We start from the raw sequence: 25,434 nt of genomic DNA on the forward strand, positions 1-25,434 counted from the left end.
TGATGATGAATTGCGCGCTCTATCGCCAAAAGCCTTCTAGATTTCTAGAAGTAACAATTGATTTGCCATTTGCGTCACTTTTACACCTTCGCAATTCCAAAAAAAAAAGAAGAAATGAAGCCGTGAGGGAGCTCGATGTATTGGGGTTATATTAATTGCGCTCGATCCGCGAGGTGGCGGCAGCTTCGCCAGGGAAACCGCGCCATATTAATGGTCGCATCATTCGCGCAGCGTTGGAAAAATACCGGAGATCAATGTCGCGCGCACGGCTAAAATAGGTATATGGTTGAAGCCGCCGTTAAAACTTGGTCAATAGCTGATACACCAGAACGCATGCTTGTGTGTTTCGTGCGCGGGGAGTTGGGTACTTGATTTTAGGCACAAAGTATTGCACAGTGCCTGTCCGGAGATAATATACGTGCCCTGGCTCTGCGTCAACACAGTTGGAAAATTACGGTGAACTATGTTATGTTTGGCTGCACCCGTCACACGAGGAAGAAGCCCGGCGATCAGAGTATTGCTCAGGCACGGCCGCTGGATAAAAAAAAAATCCAATGGCCGTGGCTAAGGTTAGGCTATTCTTGATACTTATGGTGATCAAGCATCACTGTCAGAAGGCCGCAAAGCTAACAGCACGGAAAATGGCAGAGTGCTTTCGCCGCATTAGCCACCGGGACACGGACCACACCACCACACACTGCAAAGTCGGTGGCAAGCACTTCGTTTTTGGTGAAGCAATATTAACGCTATACTTTGCCCAACGTAAGCGGACAGCGCACAGTAGATTCCGTAATACCGGCGGGTATGTTTAACGCAGTGGGAAGTTAAAAATAGTCGATATTTAATTCTCGTGAAAGCATCGCGTTCCTCTGGCAAGCCTACACTAGAGTCAACTCTGCTAAACGCATGCAAAGCGTTCTGCACTTGCTGAAGTGCACAAGAATGCCGTTTGAAAACAGCCGCGGGCACCTCACTGCTTCCATCCCCGACGGTCACGACATTCAGTCACCGTGGTTACGTAACCCACACGGCGTTCTCACAGAAGGGAAACGCGATTCATGATGAAGAGTGCAAGTTTGCTTATCGTTCCCACAGCGACCATGCCGTCTGCGAGCACTTTGGCCCGCGGCTGTTGCACTCAGCCACTCGTCTTATAATAGTGGCCCTGCGTTGGACGACTCACGAAACGCAAATCTTGTTGCGTTTGCAGGCAGTCTTCATCAGCAGGATCAACTCGAGGCAGTAGTTCAACGTCGCGCTGCACCTTAAGTGTGACCGAGTGGGTTTACAGAGCCGCGCAGGTGTACTTTTCTTTTTTCCATAGCGTAAATTTTCTAGTTGATTCAACCACGTGCGAACCAGATTATGCACAGCTTGGACTAACGACGCACCAATCGAGAGTTAAAGCAGACTGAGACACTTTGTGAGGAGGGTATGCGCATTTCGGAGGCAGCTTACTGGCGAATATATGAAATTGCGTCTGGCTATGTGGCGGTAACGGCGGACGACGCTAGCACTTCTCATAAAAAGCGTCAAGCATAATCCGTGTGTATGCCTGTCCAATTATTTACGGTTGAGGTTTCCTCTTAGCTCATCATTTACCGTTAGTCCTCACATTACATTCATTGAAAGAACGGTTACAGGGATCAAACCGAGCTAGTTATATAAGCCTAAAGAGCTGGGACTGAATTCAGAAACCTTTTGGTTCGTAATTGTGTTACTTGCCTTTGGCCAATTCTCTTCGGGATTGATACGTTCAACGTCATAATTGGCTGGAATCCGCTCTTACGAACAGTTCAAGCGGAAGAACATTTCTGTGACTGCGGGCCATATATTTATCACAGTGTTCGGTGCAACCAACAAGACAGTGCATGTACAGCGGAGAAATTTACTCAATCGGAAGGTCTTATACAGTGTTCACTTTATAACAAAAATGACACGCGTAAAAAGTCTCAGGTCTAGCAGAAATGTATTATAATGTGCATGAACGCATTACATAACGTATCTGTCTTCAGTCGTTCCACATCTATAGTTTATTTGACTTAAATAGTCAGTTAATTTCGGAATGAAGGTTCACATGCGCCACTACGTGGTCAAAACAGGTCATATAGTATACACAAAGACTTCCTTTTGGTATGACTACTCAGAAGTGATATCCGTTTGCACGTTTATGACATAACCTTCATTGAAGATGCATATATACATATTCTTAGGCAGTACTCATAATACGCAAATTTACGCACTTATTTTTGTTTACGTGCCTACTACGTTCTGGAAAAAAAAAAAGAAACAGCTAGTTGCTGTTTCTATTTTGCACCTATCGTGTAAGAGCGCGATCATATACAAGTCGAACAGTTAGCACCCTACCTCTTTCTGAACGGTCAATGATTAATCGTTATTGTGTGCAGGATGGCAACGAAGCCGTCGGTAAGCGAGCGATGGATTTTACGAAAGAAAGGCTCACTAAGTTCAGCGAACGAGGCCGTAAGGGACGCCGCATTGCCAAATCTAGAGTGACGATCGTGCGCCTACACTGCGTTGCGTCACTTAGAACCTAAACACTGTGGTCCATTTGCATTCGGTTCTCTGGAAGGTCCTAGTTCAATCCTCCGCAGATAAAGGCCGGAATTCTCGTATGCATGGGCTCCCTAACTACTTGCAACTTGCCGTAACTGCAGGCATTAATTACGTGAGTACGACAATTGCATCTAGTATCCATTCCCCGAAGAAATAAGCAAGCCGGGTAGCATGGAAACAGAGAGAGAGAGAGAGAGGAGGGGGGTTACAACCAATGCAAGCTTCAGCACTCAAAACAAAGCACAGAGGTAAAAGAGGAAACAAGTAAGCAAGGTTAGTGGAAAAAGTAACAAGAGCGCTTTGCGCGATAGACCAGTATGCTTTCCCCGCAACCTCATCGCTAGGAGCTTCGGGCAGTGGAATGTACGATCCTTTCCCGTAGAGTTCCCTCAATAAACCTCGTTATACACTAATCCCCCAAATGTGGCACTTTAGCCCACGAAATGGCATCGCCACGTAACCCCCCCGCGACACCTCTGGAAGGCCGGCAATCGCGTGGTATAAATGTAATAATAAAAATGCCGTTGTGGTAAGCGCTCCCCAACGCAAGAACTATGAGCTTCGGAGGAAAACCGACCGCTTTGCAATCCGAGCACGCGGCAGGGTCCAACAGCCCCACCAAAATAAAGCGCGCGACGTATGGGAATGTATTAGATAAAACAAAATGATCGGGTAGCAAACGAGCGATAGCATAAGGGTGTAACGGCGAGCCCGAAGAACACTCGGCGGGGAGAAGACGCTGTCCTGCGTCTCCTTACAGCGCACAGGCCAGGGCACCAGGCGCAGTCTCGGGCCCCAACCATTGTTCCACCTCGCGCTCCTCTAAGACCGGCCCGCCGATATATATACAAGGCACTGAACCGTGCCACAGAAGAAGCGGGATTTTTTTCCCTCTTCCCGCATTTTCCTCCGGACACCGGATTCTGTAAGGCCGACAACCGGGAAGGCTTTCCCCCTCGTACCTTATTTCCCTTTCTTTTCGCTCGAAGCTGCATTGTTTCAAGGCTGAGGGAAGCCTACTGCAGAAATCCTTAAGTATCCCTCTTTTCACCGCTACTTCGACGCAGCGTCGACGCTAAAGAAAAATGGAAAAGTAAAGGCCTTTACTAAAGAAAACAAAAAGAAATTCAAGCGGCGGCAGAGCGTAGAAACATTGCCCGCTTTGGGGCGGGACTGACGGTGGAGGGGCGAAAGACCCGAGGATGGCAGCCTTAGAAAAGGAACACTGCAAGCCGGTGCAAGAAGGCGCACGTGGAACGGACGCTTAGTGCAAGGAGAAATAAAGAAAAGAAGAAATGTAACGAAGAGCCGTTAATATGGAGGTAATCAGTAGGCGTCAAAGCAAGAAAGAAAGCTATTTTGCACGCCGGGGCTTTTCTTGTACGTTTTTTTAGCATGGGAAACTAAGCGTGAAACAAGAGCGCCTCGCACCCCGCGCGCATTGAGCGCGCGCAAAGCAGGCAGGCAACGCGAAAAACGTCTCGTTATATATAAAGCCGTACAAAAAAAAAAAATAAGGCTACGGGCGGGAGGCGATGTCTTATGCTGCTTTTGTGCGGCGTTCGTCGTCCTTGTTACTTTTGTTGCCGTTCCGTGACACCGTGCGGCAAAGAAGAAAAGATCGTAATACGCATACGCATTCCCAAGGCACAAAAAGGGCGGAGCCGTAGGACAATTTCTTTTTTTTTTCGACATATTTCTTTTTCTTTTGATTTCAGGCGAGAACAGATTCGTCTTGCGTGGGCCCCCCACGCAAGAGCCCGTTTAAAATTGAATCGTCCGTGTGACACGGCCGCTTTGAGGGTGCTGGCCCCGGGGGGGGGGGGGGGGGCCTTCGCTTGTGATGCAATTACCGTCAACAGAGGTGAACGCGCTGCCCGCGGAAGTAAACCGCGCCCTCTAGCTGCGGCGCGAAGCAGCTATAAGCAAGAATAAAAACAGAGACTATCACGCGAACACTGAAAAACGCGGAAAGTTGTACTTTCCAACAATGGGAGCGAAACACGGCACTGTCCAGCTACAGAGGCGCGAACAAAAGCTGGTTTCTGCTGACGAATGGTCGCTTCGGGAACGTCAGCAGTCAGAGAGACCTTTGTCGTTTTCTTTGCATTTTCTGTATTGCTCCCAATAGCGAGAATTGGTAGAGCCTGGCTCATGCTATATGCAAGTTGAAAAAACGAGGTTCCAGAATGAAAAAAAAAGGAAATGCTCTTTGTTTTGTTGAGAGGAATACCCGCGATTTTGAACAATTTCGGCAGATATCAGAGAGTCGAACAAGGCAGTGAACACAGGAGTGAACACACGAACGTTGACTCCTACGACAATTGATTTTTTGCGAAGTTCAAAACTGACGTCGTTTTCTCCGTCGGCCAATGGACTCAGTTTTGTCGAATGGGGGAAAAGTTAGTTTGCATGAACTTTGGGCCTAGGCGAAGATCAATGGATGTCGACAGCTGCCTGCTGCTCTGGAGACTTTCTTTGCTTTTGGTGTTGATTTTGATTTTTTTTTGCACGTACAGTCAAGGTCGTCATTTCGTTCACTGCGTTTCATTTTTTTTTTCATGGACAAAAATTCTGAATTATCAATTCTTTAACGCTTGCTGCGTAAGAATGTCATTTATGCACTAGTCGGCTTCATATTACCGCCTTGCGCGCTCGTTACGCAAGTGAAAAAAAAAAATGATCGACTTTCGTTCCTGATAGTTATGCCTCTATAGCCGTGATTACCACAAGTCCTGATTTATGACGTTTATATTTATTGCGGTGAACTATCTTTACCCATGATACAGCACCGCTCAGCGTTTGTTCCGATCCGGCAAGCGGTTTAGTATAGTGAATAATGAAAGAAAATGAACCTAAATTATGACTCTTCACCTCCCAAAGCAACACCCGGTGATTGTGAGGCCGTAATGGGGGCTGGGGATTAATTTCTACCCCCCGAGGTTCTTTAGCGTGCGTTCAAAGCTTGATTCAAAGCTTGATGGCCCAATGATGTCAATGCTTCAGCATACATCTGTGTTTAGCTTTATTGGAGTCACACCTTTTATTTCGTAAAAGCACGTAATGAATGACAGCCGCAAATGACTAGGTGTGAAGGCGTGAAAATTAGCTAGGAATATTGGGTTGAGATGCACTAAATCCGACGATTATGGATCGTTGATCAGCAAATATTCACTGTATGAAAGTTGGCGTAACACCTATCACCTTTTGTTGAGCTAATTAGTGTGGCATTCATCATCATCATCATCATCATCATCATCATCATGAGCAGTAGCAGAAGCAGCCTATATTTAATTTCACTGCAGGACGACGGCCTCTCCCTGTGATCTCCAATTACCCATGTCTTGCGCTAGCTGATTCCAACTTGCGCCTGCGAATTTCCTAACTTCATCATCTAACCTAGTTTTCTGCCGTCCTCGACTGCGCATCCCTTCTCTTGGTGTTAAATTTGTAACTCTAATGGTCCACCGGTTATCCATCCTACGCATTACATGGTCTGCCCAGCTCTATTTTTTCCTCTTAATGTCAACTAAAATATCGGCTATCCCCGTTTGCTCTCTGATCCACACCACTCTCTTCCTGCGAGCTGAGCCGACATGCGAGAATGAGACGCAGTGCGCACCGTCTAATTTTTGCCTGCCTATAGTTATCTGTTCACGCTGCGTGTGTACTCTTGCAATCGTGAAGTAGGATAGAAATAATTCTTGAAATCGTGAGACGATGTATATAGCACCACACCGTAGTTGAACTGTATATTTGAGCTGTATATATTGAGCTGATCAAAGCACTTGTCTAGAATTTGTAACGCGCATGGTTTGGACAGCACAGGCGACAGCTAGGGATGACACTGGAAGTCAAGTTTGCACCTATAGGGCTACATTTACGAGATGCTGTGTCTTCTTTCACCCTGCTGGTCGCCTAAAGCCCTGACAGCAGCGTTGGCCATGTGCAGCGCGTTCTAGACAACTGTCTTGACCTCTGTATACGCGGTGTGTCTTAATTCATTGTTTTATTTTCAGACCCTCAGCTGTTCGATAATTCTAGTAAGTAGTTTGGCTGGCATGCGGCTTTTTGAAATGCGATGTCATGTTTCTTTTGATGTTTATTTTCGTAAAAAAACATCAAAGCCCCTTTCTTAAAGAAAGATGGTTGAACGCGAAGCTTTCTTTCATGCAAACTGAATCAAAGTCCAAGTCCAAAGCCAACGACCACGCAACAAACCCAAGAAATGCTTAGCGACCCGATGCGATGCATATGTGATTTGATTGCTCGTTTAGGGTTGTATTTTTTGAACGTTGAAGTTGAATGAAGACACATTTCGTTAAGTTGCATAGCTTTTATTTTAGATCATGCGGCCGTTGATTGCACGCACACACCCGCACTTTCACGGACGACTCTACACTTGCGCAGTATTGCCTTGTGATCGCCGTGGTAGACGGTCAGAATTTCTGCCGTTACCGATACACGGGATCGGCCTTACGGGCACGATCGTGCTCGCACTTATGTTTGCGTACGGCAGCCTCTTCTTTTGCCGTGCGCTGCACCCGCGGCCTACCTATGGTGACGGCCGTGAATGCATTCCGGGACGCGCGTAATGCAATGCAGATATATACTGTTCGTCTGGGTAGCGCGGCGTTGCAGTTCCCATTGTTCTTATCGGTACAACTGCGAATATAAACTGTAGTGTTTCACGATTGTGCGCGCAGATTGTTCTATTGTGTAAGCTGGCTTTCCTGCAGTCCGCTTTCGGTGCTCACGGACGAATCAGTGACACATTTTTGTTGCATGTCCTAAATTAGGCGCCCCTGATGACATGTTACCTTTGTTTTCTTTTTGGAGTCATATGATTGCCTTTTTGATATGAACATAATTTACAACTTCACTTGCGACTAAGACTGGTGTCATTCAAAAGAGCAGCCTTGTCAAATACTTCGAAAAAAAAAAAAAACTGAACTCCGAGCAACCATAATAAATACGATACGGAAAATTATATTGTACCAAGTATATATACAGAAACATCTCATTTGCAGTCTGACCTTAAAAAGTTTTCTCTAAAAATATGTTTTCTATAATGTGTGTTGTTTCACATTTCTATTACATTACCTTGCTGCGTTGAAGTATATTATCACTTCTTTGTGCGATGTGCGGTAGGATTTATATATATATATATATCATACGAAAGATAAAATATTGTATTCTATTCAGCTGCACTCATTCCCTGCATAAGCACGAAATTTCACTCCTTGCCATCTCTCCGGTACAAGCGCGAATTCTCACCTTTGTAGTCAAGTTTCGAGCCGTTAAAATTTGGCGGTGTATTTTGGGCATGTATTTTGTGCATGGCAGATGCCATTTCAGTCCACAGTTACTAGCAAGCATGCGCTGTCTAACCGATGCCGAGCCAATTGTGGCCGATTGAGGAGTGGCGTTGTGCAACTTCCTAGCCTTCAGAGGCATGTTCCAACAGGATTATTCAGCAGCTTGGCAGCTCAACTGCCGCCTTGTATTTTGCGTTTTCTTTGCGCGTGACGTCAGATATCGTGCTCAACACACACGCAAGGATGCACTGGCAAATGTAGGTACGCACGTATGCCCGTCCACAGACAGACTTTCATGCACACACTCACACACGCGCGCGCACAAACACACACACACACGTGCAAGCTCAGTCAGCCTGGAATGTCACGGTCCCCCATCTCCCCTAGCCATGTTTAATATTTATAAAACCAAATAACTTCAATCTTCTTATGATCTTATCGCTGTATTTTCTTTACAAGCCATCGCACATACATTTTTCCGTTACGCATTATTTATTTTTGCACTCTTCTTTCACACCAGCTCGCCTATTCTGCGAGTTTATTCGGGTGCGAGCCTTGCTGCCCCCCCCCCCCCCCCCCCTTCCAGGGCATTTATCACTTACACAGTGATCTTCCCGGGCGCAAGTGCTGTTCTCGAGTCTGCCGGCGATGTGCTCGGAGCAAAAGAGCGCCAAGGAAGGACGCTATACGTAGGAGGGGCCCGCGCGCTTTAGCGCCATGCCGGTTTATTGCGGTGCTTTCGGCTTCTCCACGGGGTCCTGGGGTGGCGCGGGCGAGGGGCGGGAGGGGGGAGGGGGATTCTCCCTTTGGCGCCGCGATAAGAGGCCCGTTTAAAGAGACCACGCGGCCGCGTCAGCAACCGCCATTATCCGCAAGCAAGCGCTGAAATTTCCGCTTTATTTTAGCATGCGAAAACTTTTACACCCGCCCTTTTAAAACCCCACTGCGGTCTCCGGTACAAGCAACGGTTGCAGCAGAGAGCCCTAGCGATAGTACTGCGAGGCTCGAATGCATTCGGGAGAGCGTCAGTATTTGGCAACATAAGGGTTACTTTCAAAGCTGTGGCTCGGGTATGAAGAATTAAACGACAAGAGGAATGCAAATAAAAATTTCCGAGATTTATTTCCTAGAGGCAGTTGCACGAGGGAAGTTAACGGCACCGCGTATTATCGGCCGCCAGGCGATTTCCGAAGTGGGAATGGCTTTGCAGTTGGCTTCTGGCTTGCTTGGAATGCACGTAAAAAGGAATGTTTGTATTACAAATTGTAGAAATTGCAGAGAAATGGAAAAGCAAGAAATAATGCATGAATCAGAAGGGGCGTATTGTAATTTTTATAATGTGCGGCCTAGCTTATTCACGACACGCACAGTTTATAACTTTTCGTATTTATAACAGCCTGCTTAAGGACTGACCTGCCATCACGCAAAAACGAGCAGAGGTTGCAGTTCCGTTAAATGGGATTAGATGGTGAGGAAAGAGTCAAGGCAGGGCGTTAAATTTTCAAACGTCCGTTACTTTTTCGGATACCCTGGTTTATTAAATTGACATGTCGATGCAGATGCATTTCCTTCAGTTTCTTTTTCTAGCATTGTGCAATTTACTTTTCGTAGTAGACGTTATATTTTAGCCCTCCCCACTTCCCTTCTTCTTGCAGACCCCGTGATGCGATTTTACTCATAGGACATTCTGTTTTCATTAACCTCCATCACCTGATCCACCTGACTCATCGACCCAACCAGCCCCCGAACTTCCTAAACTGGACGCAAGGATCATATCTACGCTCGTTTTTGAACTTGGATGTAAGAGACAGGTTTTCACAATTAAATATAGAAAGGTAGTTAAAGCTCAAAAGCAAACTAGAAACGAACCTTCTTACATGTCGTATAGGCTGACGATGCTCACATGAATAACAAAAGTATTACGGCAAAGGTGTGTAAGCTACGAATGAAATAGAGTGAAATAACTTTTAATTTTAAGAGCACAATTATTTTTATTTTAGATTGTTTGGAAGCGTCTGCTTCTGGGTAATATCATATTGCACATTATGCTACTCTGGATAGTATATTCAAGTAATAACCTGCTCGAAGACATACAAAACGACCACCAACTAACAGCTGAATGTAAACAAAATCAAAACGTTTCGCACAATTCCACACGCTGATGCCTCTCAATTGTATCAAGTCCTTGTTAGCATTGTCCCTATAAGGTCTGCTTTGGATGCTTTCTAATTAAATGACAGATCAAAGGCAACTGCTAAAATCATATAAGCAAATCTGGTTACTTAATCAGCATAAAAGGCATGGTTTTTGAAACTAGTGCACCTTAACACGATATATTTTTATAATAAAGAAGTGCCAACGACTACTGTCACCTTAAGGATATATCCATGGAGCCCGAGAAGGACAGTACAATGTGCGCCTACATTCGTATCTTTATTCTGAGAGAGAGAGAGAAAGCATCCAGAGGAAAAGCAGGGAGGTCAAACAGACGAGCGTCTGGTTTGCTACGTTACACCGGGGGTAAGGGAAAGAGAGAATAGGAAGAGTGAACAGAGTGTGCGCACGCTGCACTGTGTGCAGCGAAGCGCAGTGAAACTTCAGCGCCTTGTTGTGGTGCACAAACTTTTCAAATGCCCGCCATTCACCGAGTGCACATACTCTCCTACCGTCATTCGACAATGGCAGAGTACGTAAATAGCTGCGTTGTTATCATACCATGATGCTACCTCATCATCAACGAGGGTCTCCTCCGTAACTGCAGCACAACACCAACTCGGGCAGCTTTAGATGTACGCTAATGGTGATGCGCCGTGAGTATGTGTAAAAAAAATTATATTGATTATCGCAGAACACGTGTGGAGCCGTTCTCCCAAGCACACATTTTCTGTCTTTCTCCTTTATTTTTCTTGCCGAGTTGATGTTGCTCAAACAACGGCTTACGGCACAGAAAATAATGCCTACTTTCCCGTGACTCGTTTATTTCTTGAGGACAGGATACGTAAACAACCCACGAATGCCTTCTTCAGTAAAACAAAACAAAAAAATCTTATCAGATCCCTTCGCACCGTGTCACTGAAGCGCAAAACGAAAGCAAATGAGCACGCGCGAGGACGTTTCTTCTCGAGAACGCGAGCGGTCAGCAATCAGCCGCACAAGACAAAACACAGTGCGAGCACGCAGTTGAGTGCCGCCGACAAACGGGTTCTCATCAGACAGCCTTCGAAGCAGTCGAAAGCGTGCAAAAGCATCACAACGTATACATATATAAACGCTTCCCCACTTGCCGAGATGCTCTCGTTTTCAAGAAGTGGCGCTCGGCATATACTTGGCGCGTGAAAAATACACTGCGCTCCTCGCATATCGACGCGCCTCCGAACAACGGTGGCGGCGACGTGATCGGCGACGGCTGCCCGAGCAAGGAGGGCCCGGCTTGAAATCGCTGCTCGCGTCGGGTTGGGAGGGGGTGCGGGGCGGGGCAGGAAAGCCGCGTAATGAGGGTTCGTTAAAGCCCTCCCCCTCTCTGCCACCGTCTCCTGTTCTTCCGAGATGATGAGTCGCGATAAATGGCGTCGTTATATATGCGCGCCCGCGCTGCGAGCTGAGCGCCCAGAATTTACGCATTGTGTGTACGCCGCGCCCACCCGTACCACGATGACGAAGGCGACGAGGACGACGAAAACGCCGCTAAAGATGTTACACTCTCCAAAATAGCACCCCATTTTCATCTCGCCGTGGCGGGACTATACCGGGTACCGAAAAACTAGAGCCGAGAAGTGGTGATGGCGCTAGAAGGGAGGCTTCTCCTCGTGGCACCGCCATCAGCCGTATCTTTTCGACAGGAGCCGAAGAAAGCTGCCCTCCCCCCACCTTTTCCTCGCCGTGCTGCTCCCTTCTGTCCGGGAAGCAGCGGCCCAGAGTGCACGCGCGTCGTACAGCGCCAGCCCGAAGCTCGTCGTCCGAACCCCGGAGCATTGCGAACGCGTGAACTATATATCCTGGCTCGACGCGCGAACCCACAGTTACACGAAAGTTGAGCCGAATAGATTCATGCTATGTGCTTTGCTGGGGAGGGAAGATTGCTGGAAAACCTTTGTCGACGAAGACAGATGAAGTATAGAAAATGTTAGAATACCTTCCCGACATGTATTGGACGAACAGTGGGAAAACAGACACGGACTGAGAAACACATGAACAAGTTGTAGTTTGGTTTTGTGCCGTCGCCGAAATACGAAAGGTCAACCACTACAGATCAGGTTTCTCGGCTACTGCAGTATATTTGTTGTAAATCGGGTTACCTCCGGCAACCTACCTAGCCGTTGCTTGAAATGACAGCAAACGTGCGTGTTTCTTTCTCAGTGCTCGTCTGTTCTTGTTTTGTTAATGCAGTAAACGTGCACCACATAGCCAATTTTTTTCGTAAACTTCAGTGGAACTCTCCATGAACTTTGATACCGTGGTGAAAGAAGAGGCAATGGTTCTCAGGTCACGGCCACAGGGAAAATATTTCCCGCGTATATGGCTCTACATCTCGTGACATAAAGTCGCTGCATCAACTGGGTATGCGACACATTATAGTTGGCCACTTTAGTGGGCCACATACCTAATCGATGCAGCTGTTTTATGCAACGAGGTGTACACCTTTATTTCCAGCCGACATTTGTCCATGTGCTTGAATTATACAGCGGATACCTGACCATACACATTTCAGTCAAAATAAGAACTTTGTTGTAAAAGACACGTCAACGTCGATCAACGCCCCGCATCAAGAATGCCCGACATACGTGCCATGTGGTTGCCACTTACACTTAGGTGGGGCTGTTATGGCTGTTGCCCATTTTTCACGGTGACGCTGTTATTTTTACTACGATTAGTGAAAATGCGCAGGAGAAAACGATTGCGAAACGCATTATTACGCAAAGCATTTGTTGCAAAATAGGGCGTCGGAGCAGAACAATTCAATTACCGGAATTGCGCTGCTTACTGGATGCGTTCTTAATTAATAATAGCTCTGCTTATTGCGGCCTCAGACAATATATGAGTAACTGTAATCTGAGACAATATCTGAGTCACCGTAATTCAAAGTAACACTAATCGGGCCGTTTCCAGTGATTGCTGGAAGAGAACTAAAGGACTGATCGAAATGCAGGACTGATGGAATGCAGTGAGTAATTTGCACAACTTACTCAAGAGCTTCTAAAAAAAATGTTGTAAAAATGAGTGTGTCGCAAGATACTACCGAAGTAGCGCTAAATTTAGCACGCTGTAGAAATCACAGAGAGCATAAAATAATAGCATGTGGAAACTAAAATGATATGATAATGCAGCTTTGCCGCTGCGAAAATTCAGTAGATTTTAGAAACAATACATCAAAAAAGACAAAAAAGGTGTTTGGGTGGAGGAAATACACAAGAAACTACATCAATTACTGTGCAGCCTCTCTACTGAAAGACAAAGCGCAAAAAATAAAGAAAAGCAGAGAGGAACGATTCACAAGACAGCAGAAGGAGCAGATGGCGGGACACGTCCTATATAACGCCGTTCTAAAGAAGTAAAATAACCTTGAAAGCTATCCTATATAAGCAGTAAGATGCAGACCACGAAATCCCTCTTCGAGAAGAGTCTGGCATTGAACATTTTGTTACAAAACATGAACAGTATAATTAGGCGCGCTAGAAATAGTGAAAGATGCACAGCGGTAAATAACGCAGGAGAATAGGAGGAGTCACATGAGCAGTGCTTCCAGTGGTGAGGGAATTGTAGCGATGGCGCGCCGTGCGTCAGGGTGGTGTAATATTCTTGAACGCGAAAGTGTGGAAGCTTCGCTTATCTTCGATCCCCGATCCCGTAGAGTCACACAGGTTCGCTAAGACGTTTTACAAAGATTAACTTGTCATCAGCAGGATTCAAGACCTACCAAAGTTACCTTCCATTTTACCGTCATCTAAGGCACTCACCTCTTCAAATAATGATTATAAAGCTTCCTGAGAGACGGCGTATTAAAGGTAATGGCGTTGGGGAAACGGGAGTTGTCGGCAAAGCTAGATAACTAGAAATGTTTCCACGCAGGATTACACCACGCGGAGTATGCCTGCTTTCCCAAGCCAAAAGCGCACAGCCTTCGCAGGACACCGTCGGAGGATAAAGCCGATGTACTCAGCCGCGAGTCTCTGAATGCCAGATGAACGTAGAAAGAGCTGGGGTAAGAAATTTGTGTAACTGCTCCGGCACTTAAGGATCATCAGGCGGTTCAGACGGATCCCTGAAAAGAAAAAAAAAAAAAACAGAAATATATGCGTTCAAATGATTCCGCAAGGAACTGCTTGGGCTAAAAGCAAGCATACATCTCCTTCTCAAGGATTGTGTGGAGAGAGGTCCCCCAGTCCCAGAGAGTTCAACGAGCTGAGAAGCCACGTCTGGCTCGGGGGTGCAGATGAATGGCGAGCCAAGCGAGAGGCCGGACCCAGAACAAGAGCCGAGGGCGGTCGGTGGACGCGATGAAAACAAAACCGGCCGCTGATGAAAAGAATGAGGGACCGACACCGGAACGAACACGACGGGCTGAGAAAGAAATAAACGAAGAAAAAAAAACGCATACGCGAAGGGTTGGGGAGAAAGCTCCAGCAACGAAATCGCGGGGGAACAGCAGAGCTCCAGGACTAGCGGAGGCAGCCTTCGTCTCCCCGATCTTCCTGATAGAAGTTGTTCGATGTCTGCAGATCGATGCGAACGTGCCGCGAAAAGAGAAGCGATTGGGAAGCGCACGGTCCCGCCCCGCGTTGTCAGCCCTCTTTGGTTTCTCTTGCCGCCCTTTGATAGATCTCGACTCGAGCTGCAGCTCCCAAAACCGCGCCTTCTCCCGAAGTGCGCGAGGAGCGGCGGGACGATGTCTGGGCGCGCCCTTCACTTGTCTACGACTTTCCCGTTCGAGCGGAAGGCGTGCGCAGCACTTTTCTTTTTCTGGACAGATACAGTCTGGTGATCTCGAAAGCAGGGAGCCCTGGTCGACACTGGTGTTGTTGTTAATCTTTACGATGGACATCTCTCGCAAATCCCGGCAGCCTCGGTTGGCCTGTGGTAACCGCGAACAAACCCGACAAGTTGTTCAGTAACATTTCGTGCTATGAACGTAAGTACGCCTCAGCAGTTTTCAGCCGTTAAGTTCGAGAGAATTTGGTGCTGCGAATGTAAATACCACAGAGTCGGCAAACACGGGTAAGTGATGGTGGGTATACATAAATTCAAACACGACTTGTATAGGTGAATGAGTGAGTGGGTTGGAAGCGTGATATATCAAACTAATATTGACCATAGCAAGAGATACAAACCTTAATGATATGCTGAAGATGTTAGCGTGGCTGACAACATAGTATTGCAGGAGCTGTGTGATATTTAAGAAATACAGTGCTCACACAAACCCATAAACACACACACACACACACACACACACACACACACACACACACACACACACACACACACACACACACACACACACACACACACTATACCTATACTTAGAAATTTTACTGAAGGCTTGTGGGCCACAAGAAAAACAGGACCGCTTTTTTGGCAGGAGGAGTAACTAGAGAACTTGGACTCCATGAGCTTCGCAAGCCTTCCTCTTGAGTTCTGATCATTATGATTATAATGTAGTGTTAAAGAGCATGTTCGCCCTCAGAAAGACGAGTACAAAGGCATAAAAACATGAACACCGACATGGCGGGTAACATTCAGCTCTTGTGTTCTGCGCATAAACACATAAATATACACGCAAAATTCACATAAGCAGAACTTGATATTTCTATGACGCTGCCATCCCCAAATTCCCTTCCTGCAACTTTGTTTGGTTCCTTATTTCACAAAAAGGAGGCTTTTTTGGGGCAATGTTAAAAGGAAAATTAATTCGTTTGCACACTTTGGAGACAAGTATCTCAGAACTTCGATTCTAACAATTCTTGCTGGATGGATGTAGGTTTACATCTGGCCGCCTTTACACATGCCTTCTAAAGGAAATCATTAAAAGATTAATTAGTTCATTTTCTTTCACCAGATTATAGAACATTAGCATGTTGCGTGGAAATAATGTCAGTCTGATCATGTGACCTGAGTGATGAGCCATGGCAGCGATATCCACCAAAGCTGTATTTCGAAAGATCGGTTCTCAATAAAAAAAAAGAAAAGAAAAAAACAAGCAGTGGGTTGTAGGCAAGTCCATTTCATGAAAAAGCGTATGTCTCGATCCTTCTCCGTATTGTTTCGGTAGTAGAAGTCTTCTCGATTATGTTGTTGCTGCAGGCAGGATTAGCCTGGTACTTAGTGACGGAATCTGCTCCGCCTGGGCGCCATTCTCCAGACACAAAGCGCGCTACTACTGTTCGAATAGTTCACACTATAACCATTATCTAACAAAAACTCTTACCAACGCTCACAGCTTTTTATTCATTTGGTGTGAGCGCCATGATGCCATATTGCAGTCGCTATTATCCTAGCAATGGTTTTGTTTACAATACAAGATGCAACGCAACCAGGTTGTTCCGACAAGCGATTTTTTCTGCCAGATTAAGGTCCACAAGTTGTCGCCTCATGCTATGATAGGGCTCATGCATTCAACATACGAGTAACATCTTGTCGCTCTATTAGGAAGCGCACTACACAGACGTGTTTTTATTGCGCTGTGTATAGTCTTCTTTATTTCAGCATTGCGCTAACCGCAGAGACAGTGTCAGCTAAAATATCCGAAAGTTCTTTTTTTAGAGGTTTAGGGGCGTTCTATAACGACGAGTTCACAAACGTTAGCTTAATACTTCCCCAACATCCACTTTCTACCAGCAAGTCAGAATGCGCCCTTAGCTTGTCTATCAGAGGAAGTTTTGAATATCTGGATGTCTTGTCATATTTCCACTCGCGTGCATATAACCTCATCGTTCTAAACCCACTCGATTCGCGCACAGCTTTGAATTCACCATTTGTACGACTTCTTGGCTATAGCACGTGCCGACGCAAGTGGGCTTCGTACGTCTGAGCCCAGCATATCTGAGTGACGAAAATTCGTGGCCTAGTTAGCTCATTAGAACTCGCTTGGGTTTCGTGGAAAAGCTGTTTAGCTTCGCTCGGAAACGAATATGAAAAAAGGGGCTGTACTCTCGGAAACACCAAAGTTCTTTCCTCTTCATTTCTTCCGATCGCTTTAACATAAAACTCGTATGAGTTGTAGGCTCTATCTCTTCTCCTTTATTTTTTTAGGTTCGCCGACTAACGATCCACAAGGTTTGCTAACTGCAGCTTAGTATCTTCTACTTTCTCCTCAGATGTCATCAAGGAAGTGGTACAGCGATTTCGAAGCTAAACTATCAGCAATTTAAGTAAAAATGCCGTGCTATACCTACGCAAGTGCTGCTTGCACAGATGGCTTATGCGTTTTTGCAGACACAGTCTTCGCGAGCAAGTAGCGTCATACTTGACAAGAATTTGATAACTAACTTTTCATTTTGCGATTATAACACATACTCCATTTTTAGAAAGTTAAAGATGACGTGTGCTTTTTTTTGCACTCCGCTGATACTCAACTGAGTATTCTGCCAAGAAACATACAAAAGAAAGACAAAATAAACAAGCAGAACCAAAATCAGGTTCACGCATGCGCACGACGGACGGCTTGGTAAAAATATAATTGCCATGATTGATACAATTGAGGAACGTAGCAAAAAAAAGGTTGAAAACGGATGCGAAACACACACGTGCTGTCTGTTATGTTCTACGCCTCAAACAATTTCGTTTCTTTTAATGCATATTTAAAAACGAAATATATAGTCGCGTAAAGTGGGACTATTTGATTCTAGCACGCTTCTGGGGCTGTTTTTTTTCTTCTTTTGTTGCTTGTATTTAAGTGCACTTGTTTTTCTTCAAAAACTCCTTTCAGTATCATGCTAATGGGGAATATTTGCCACCCTTTGACTTCTCCTGCTTGGTTCTCTTTTGAGCATTTAAAATAAACTCAGAGTAGCACGGGATGCATCACGACTATTGCAACTTTTTCTGTGCCTAACAATATAAAACAAAACACATGCTATGTGTCAACGAAACTCTGTTTAGAAGCTCCCTTACCTGAACTGAAGTATTTGAAACCTTCTTTTTTTTATTCATGGAGAAAGCTAATCAAACAACGGAATTTTCACAGACAATATCTTTGGAGCATGGCCTCAAGAGCCTGAGAAAGCGAAAACCGCAACAGCGCTGACGTATTTTTTTCTATTCTTTAAATCGCCAAGACACTTGATTGCTTGTACTAAACGATTAACGCTTAAACGCTTAAATTGTGCGTGCATGCCAGCATTAATGTTTCTTCGCCGAATCTACTCATTTTTCTTTCAAACACTTTGGGCACTTTACCAGTGCAGGGTGGTCAACTCAGATAAAATTAATTTCCTTTCTGGTTTTATTTTTATCGTGGTTCTCTGAAAACATTCCCCTAATAATAAAGAGTAACTTTTTTTCTGCACTACAGTGAAACATCCATACCGAGAAAAATTTCTCGATTGCAAGGAATGTTAAAATCAAAGTACAACTATGATATTCTGGTCATTATGCAGCCGTTCAAAAGCCTCTTTCTCTGTCTAAAAATGCGAGAACCCTTCTTCTCCCAGTCACATTCATCAATATTTCCTGTTTAAAAGATAATATTTACAAGACACCGGACTTTGTGACAAACTGTAACAAAGCTACAATTGTAAAAACTGTGAGACGTGGAATGTCCAATTAGTGGGACGTCGAGACTGTGTAACACTATGAAACGCCTTCAGAGACTGAGTGGCAGCGCCCACAGAAGCAGTTATCTATTATGCGTGTGTGTGTGTTTCTTTCGTATTCTTCTCCTCTCATCTATCGCACCCCTTTCACCCCTCCCCCGTTACAGGGTAGCCAACCGGAGATAATTTCGGGTTAACGTTCCTGTCTTTCCTTTGCCTTTCTCTCTCTCTCGCTCTCTTCCTCCTGTTTTCTCATGCTTTGTACAAAATCTTTCTCAAACATTATGTCAAATAAGTGTACTATGGCACTGCGCGATTCAAAACTTGTTTCCGCAAGTGTGCGCGCACGTGTCTGCATGTGCAGACTCAAGAACAATTCTTCGTGCTATATACTCAGCACTCCAGCTATTCTTAGCTGTGCAAGTCAAAGTAACGGCTACAGCCAGTCTTAATTTAAGGAGGCTCCGTCGCAAACATATAGCGCCCGTCTCTCGCAAAGCAAGGGGGGACAGAGAGGGGAGGGTGAGTGGGGAGACAAGCACACACTGCAAACTGTCCGGTGCTTTATTGAGGCCTCGCGTGCGTGATAACTGCGTCTGGCGTGTCTCCACCCTGTCCGAAAGGGGGCTCGTGGTGAGCGACAATCTCAGTGGAGGGGGGCCCAGTCAGCATCTGTCTGCGAGGAGCGGCGACTGCGAAATTTGCTGGCCCAAGATAACGCCGGGGCCAAGCCCAGGCGCACGCTTCGCCAGTAAAATGAGCTCTGCTCTTGACGACGACGGCGAGAGCGTGAGTGAGCGCGCAACGAGAGAGAGAGAGAGAGAGAGAGAGAGATCCGGGAAAAGGAGGAGGGGGAGAGAGTTGAAGACTCGCACGCCACGCACCTTTTAATTACGAAGTTAGTTACGATGGAAATGCGCCCCCATCAGCCCTCTTCACACTCGCGCTCTCATTTCGTTTCCAGGCTCGTTGTGTTCGCTTCGGGACGGCCTCGTCCTTTCACTCCTTCGTGTTCCGCCGCCTTTTTTTAAACGCGCACGTAGCCTTCCTCCATTGAGTCTGGCTCAATTTCCCATCTCCAACAGCTTTGCCTTGAGGCTCAAACAGATTGCAACCGTTTGTGTACACATACGTTTGTTGGGGGAGCGGCAGTGTAAAACTAGAAGGGGAAGGTGGGAGGATCGGGCGGGTGAAAAAGGTCGACACTGAGGCAACTGTGACTTCTCGCGCCTTTAAGGAACGAAACGAAGGTGGAAGGTGAGAGAGAACGCTAGATAGAAAAAGACAAGTGGACCGAGAAGACGCGATAAAGCGAAAGGAGAAGTGGAGAGGGGCTGGGTGTAGTGGGAGGTGGCAGAAGAAAAGTCTGCGCAGCAAAGCACCGGGCGTCAGTTCCCGCTCCTGATTAAACTTGTAAATTGAGCGCAACTCAAGCCCACTCTCACAGGCGCCGGCGCGCACGCGCTCGCGCGCTCCGCGTGTGAGGCACTTAGACGCTGGGACGCGCGTGGCGCCGGCTCTGGCAGGTTGTTTGCCGAGCAAGGCTCGCATCGTTCTCCGGATTTTTTTTTCCTTCTTCGAGACTCTCTTTATCATTGTATTTTCAGTCTTCTCCCACACTCCGTTCACGTTTTTTTTATCCTCTGCTGCTAGCATTCCCCGCTCCCCAGTCCCGTCACCGGCGCAAATCCTGACGTCTTGCCCTTGCTCAGCGCATCACAGCAAAAGTGTTGCGAAGCCTTTGCCGAGAAACAAACAGACCCACAAGCGAAGGAAGGAAATGCATGCAGTACATTCTGTCACTTTTCTGGTAACGAACTGCTTCGCCGTATACCGTGTCTGCCTCATTATGCTTCCCGAATTGACAGCCGTGTTATTTTCTTTTTCTTCTTGAGGCCATTCATTCAGTGGCAGTGATGGCTGTCACGACGCAACAGCCTCGTGTTGCACAATAGGCAGTCTGAAGATTACATAAAACAAAACAGGATCGTGTTGAGAAACACTTGGATAAGATGGTAAGACAGTCACCCCAGACGGTCCAGATTTATTAAGTTTGCGTGTAAGGCTAGATAAAAATGTGTCGGTTAGGTGATAATTTCTTCGCGAAATCACTTGTGGCGGCAACTATTTCGGAGAGTGAAAGCAGCAACATTATAGTGATGTCATAGTTGTCACACTCAGGAATTTATTTCAGTAAGCCTATCCAAACCAGTGGAAGCTTATTCATAGTTTATCATTTGTGTTCGTGTGTTTCATTTTCTTCTATGCGTAACTTTAAGCAACTGAAGCATGAAACAACTAGTGTGTAAAACAATCACTGCACTTACTCTTTAAATCGACGAAACTTGCTTACGCATCGTTATTTCTATTGTTTCGTGTCTTCACTGTCTACACTCAACGTCCAAAGCCAAAAACCACGCAACGAACCCAAGAAATGCTGAGTGACCCCGGTGCGATGCACCGGGTCACTATATATATATATATATATATATATATATATATATATATATATATATATATATATATATATATTGTAATGAAGAGCACGTGGACAACGCCCGCCAGATAATCTGTCCGAGTGAGTGAAACAACTTTATTGGAGGTCCCAGCAGAACGCGAACTCGTCGCGCACCTGGCTAGTCCCACGTCGGGACCATCTCGATGCCTGCAGTGCAACGAGTGGGCCAGTCGGATCGCCAGTGCTTAACACGAGTGAGCCACTCGGGAAACCTACTGTTCCTGCTGTGCGTCACCTGACTTCTCGGTTACCAACAGACGCTACCATCTGAACTGTTCAATACACCCCTTTACAACATATGTATGAATCAAAGTCAGTCCAAAGCCAGCGACCACGCAATGAACCCAAGAAATGCTGAGAGACTCGATGCGATGCATATGTGATTTTAGTGCTTCTTTAGGAATGTTTTTTTGAACGTTCAAGTTGAATGAAGACACATTTTGTTAAGTTGCGTAGCCTTTATTTTAGATCATGTAGCCGTTGATTACACGCACACACTCAGACTTTCAAGGACTGCATGCCGTTGCCGGTACACGGGATCGACTTTTCGGGCTCGATCGCGCTCTCGCTTACGTTCGCGTACGGCAGCCTCTTCTGCCATGCGCTGCATCCGCGGGCTATACTCATGGTGAAGGTCGGGAATGCATTCCGTGGCGTGCGTAATCCAATGCAGATACAGTATACACAGTTCATCTGGGTAGCGTGGCGTTGCAGTTCTCATGGTTCTTATCGGTACAACTGCGAATGTAAACTGTAGTGTTCAACGATTGTGTGCGCAGATGCGCAGATTGTTATGTTGTGTGCGCAGGTAGGTCCATTGTGTAAGTTAGCTTTTCTGCAGTGGGTTTTCGGCGCTCACGGACGAATCAGTGAGACATAAAAAGCTTCGCTTTAATAATGTCCGAAAGAGGAGAAAGGCCCGTGACGCGCCACAGAAAGGCGTAGCAATTGGCGTGCGCGAAGTGTTTAGATAGACGGCGGGGCAGTCACGGTATAGCGATATTGCATTGATGACAATAAGCGGTGCTTCAGGTAACATTATCTAGTCTTACGTGTATGAGACGAGGAAGCGGAGTGTGCAGGGTGCGCTCGTGTTAACATACAGGGTTTTAGCTCGACATATTGTAGTATGCTGGTTTCGCGCGTTCTGCGATATCTTTGTTCACTGACTGCCAGCGAGGAAACTCAGGCCAACGAGAAACTCGTGGCATCCTGCATAGCACCCCTGCTCGAGGTTTCCTTGGAGCCCGTCAGCGGTGACGTTGGCGACGCCGTGTGCTAGCTTAGCGGTTTTATATGGGATCACCGTTTCTTTCGGAAAAGGAAAATTACTGTGTAGGTCAGTGGCATTCTAGTTTCCACAGTACTTTGTGTAAACCATACTAGTTTGATTCTTTTATGGGGCTCTGCACACTCATACAGACCTTGAATTTTCCGAGACTTGCATTGTTCACATCTCCTGTTTTCTGAAGCTTGCAGGAATAAAGTGGTTTGAATACAAGCCGAGGAAGAGCAGGTCCGGTATGGCCGATCTTCAAGTGAGGAAAGAATAAACCACCCTGACATTCGTCACACAATATGTGGCTTCGACGCGGTCAACATGGATGATGAGAACACCCGTTGTGGCAGGTTTTATTCCATTCTCGGTTTAATTGTACATTCCCGTCTCTATATTGGCTATGCCGGTCGTGGTGGCACACTCACCAGGTATCAGACAGGTCTTAAAGCGGACCCGTATCTTTTGTTCTAAAAAAACGTAAAATACGCCGGAACCTAAACGGAACCTCCTCCCGAACCTTTAGCAAAAAGAAAAATTATCAGCGTGACGTGCATGAAATGAAATAATGGCAATGGCTGCCACATCGTAGCAGCTTTCTCGTCCATGTCCTAGTTCACCGTATCCACTAGGAGGGGTGCTCGCCACGCCCCACGCATTATCGCGCCAAGCCTTTGTATCGGCTCGGTCCGAGATCATGTGGCGCAACCGTACGTCTCCTCGTCCTGCCTTGTAGGCCATAGTATCGGCGCAGTGATATTATTCTCCGCCATTTTACGACGCCGCAGTGGTGCCACTGATCAAATTCCTCCGCTTTTGCTCCTCTCGTAGGTGCTGCTTAGTCAGGACGCTTGAAGAAATTCGTCTTGTAGCTATTGTGTTTGCTCCGGCCCAGGCGTAACGATAAAAAGTGGCTCGAAACTTGAAAATTTGAAGCAAAGGGCACGCAACCTTACTAGCGAAATTGTGGGCTTTTAATTGCGTGCACAGTAATTATTATTGTTCAGATGTTGGAGACAATATTGCCTAGCGAATGAGCAAGCTTATTTACCATTGCTGAAAATTCTTAAAATTTAGTACTTTTAAAATTCCTTTAAATTAGCGAAGAGCAGTTTTGAATCCTCATGGTCCACATATGCGATTTTGTAGAGTGATTACTCAAATCCCCGTGAAGCGCTGTGATTACTCGCCGAAGAGGAACATGTAACCTTGGCACACTGCGCCATTTTGACGCTACTTTGTTGTTGTGACATTTGATTCTAACGTGATGTTTCCTCGGCATCCACCATCACCGAGCCCTGCCTTGAATAACCCACTTCATTACTCTTGTTCTTGTGAAGGATTTTAGATGTCCTAATTGGCTCACATGTAAATAAGCTATACCTGTACAACATTTAATATCGATAATAATATTATCTTGTTTACAAATATAATTCATAATGATTTATAGTCTTTTATAAGTTCTTATACTCGCCCACGCAGCATTTTGTTAATTTCTCGTTTTTCTTTATCACTGGCCGTGGTTTCTCAGTGGCTATGGTGTTGGGCTGCTGAGCACGAGGTCGCGGGATCGAATCCCGGCCACGGCGGCCGCATTTCGATGGGGGCGAAATGCGAAAACACCCGTGTACTTAGATTTAGGTGCACGTTAAAGAACCCTAGGTGGTCCAAATTATTCCGGAGTCCCACACTACAGTATGCCTCATAATCAGATGGTGGTTTTGGCACGTAAAACCCCTTATTTAAATTTATTTTTTTTGGTTCTTTATTAAATACTAAGACTCCGGAAATATAGCCCGTATCCAGCCTATTGCCCAGGCAATGGGGATTATCCTTATAAATGCCTAGGCACGTTTCACATACTGTGGAAGAGCACATGACTTTCAAGAAGCTCCAACCAAAAAAAGTACGTTTATTTTCCCGACGTTTCGGAACCAACTCGGTTCCTTCTTCAGGGTTAGTAACCACGGTGATGTCGAGGCGTAACTTGTAAGCTTTCATGGTCGAGGTGGGGGAGGGGGTATAGGAGAGGTGTGAGGAGAGGTTTTTGGATTCGTCATGGCTACTTAGGGGCGGTAGGCTGGGCGCGCTCCGGGATGCTTCTGTGCTTAACCGTGAATGTAACCTGACGGAAGGCTTCCTTTCGAACGGTTTAAGCTATCGTTTTCGTTGGTTGGTTTAGGTTAGAATTTCAGTCTCTTGAAGGGAATTTTATGGTCCGTCTCTTCTGAGTGTTCGGCTAAGGGAGGCGAGGGGGGGGGGGGGTGTTCGCTGTCTGGACAATGTATGTTCTGGCATCGTTCTTTGTGTTGCCGAGGTGGGGAAGGGGGGCGGAGGAGTTGGAGGGAAGGGGAGAGGAGGGGGTATTGGTTTCTTCGTGGTTACGTTAGGGTGGTAGGCTGGGCATGGTCCAGTTTGGTTAATTCTATTTTTTTTTTTGGCTGTGCTTAATCCGTGAATGTGAACTGACGGCAGGTTTCTTTTGGAACGGTTTCAGTGGGTTCTGGTGCTTGTGTGTACCATGACTCCAACAATAGTCGTTTTTGTGGGTAGGTCTCGGTTGTTAGAATTTTGGTTTCTTTGAAGACAATTTTATGGCCCGCATTTTCTGAGTATTCGGCTAGGAGGTTTCACTATCTGGGGAACGTTCTGACATCGTTCTTGTGTTTTTATTGCGATAGCAATTATATGGACACTTCAACCGGATTTCTGCCGTCGGCGTCGTCGTCGTCGTCGCCGTCGCCGTGACGTTCCGTATAGATAAAATCTTCGCCGCGCGCCGTATGCCCCAGCGGAAGCGTGGGGGGACGCGCGCTATCACGGAGAGCGAACACACTCAATCTCCCACGCGCAAGCAAGGAAGCGGAAAGCCAGCGCCGGAGGGAGCAGGGGGGGGGGGGGGGGGGCACTTCTCTGCCAACAACCGCGCTCGTCGCTCCGCACAGTCTCTTATCTCTCCCACGCGCAAGCCAGGAAGCGGGAAGCCAGCGCCGGAGGGAG

The sequence above is a fragment of the Dermacentor silvarum genome, chromosome 6, assembly GCF_013339745.2.
Source record: "Dermacentor silvarum isolate Dsil-2018 chromosome 6, BIME_Dsil_1.4, whole genome shotgun sequence".
Lineage (NCBI taxonomy): Eukaryota > Metazoa > Arthropoda > Arachnida > Ixodida > Ixodidae > Dermacentor > Dermacentor silvarum.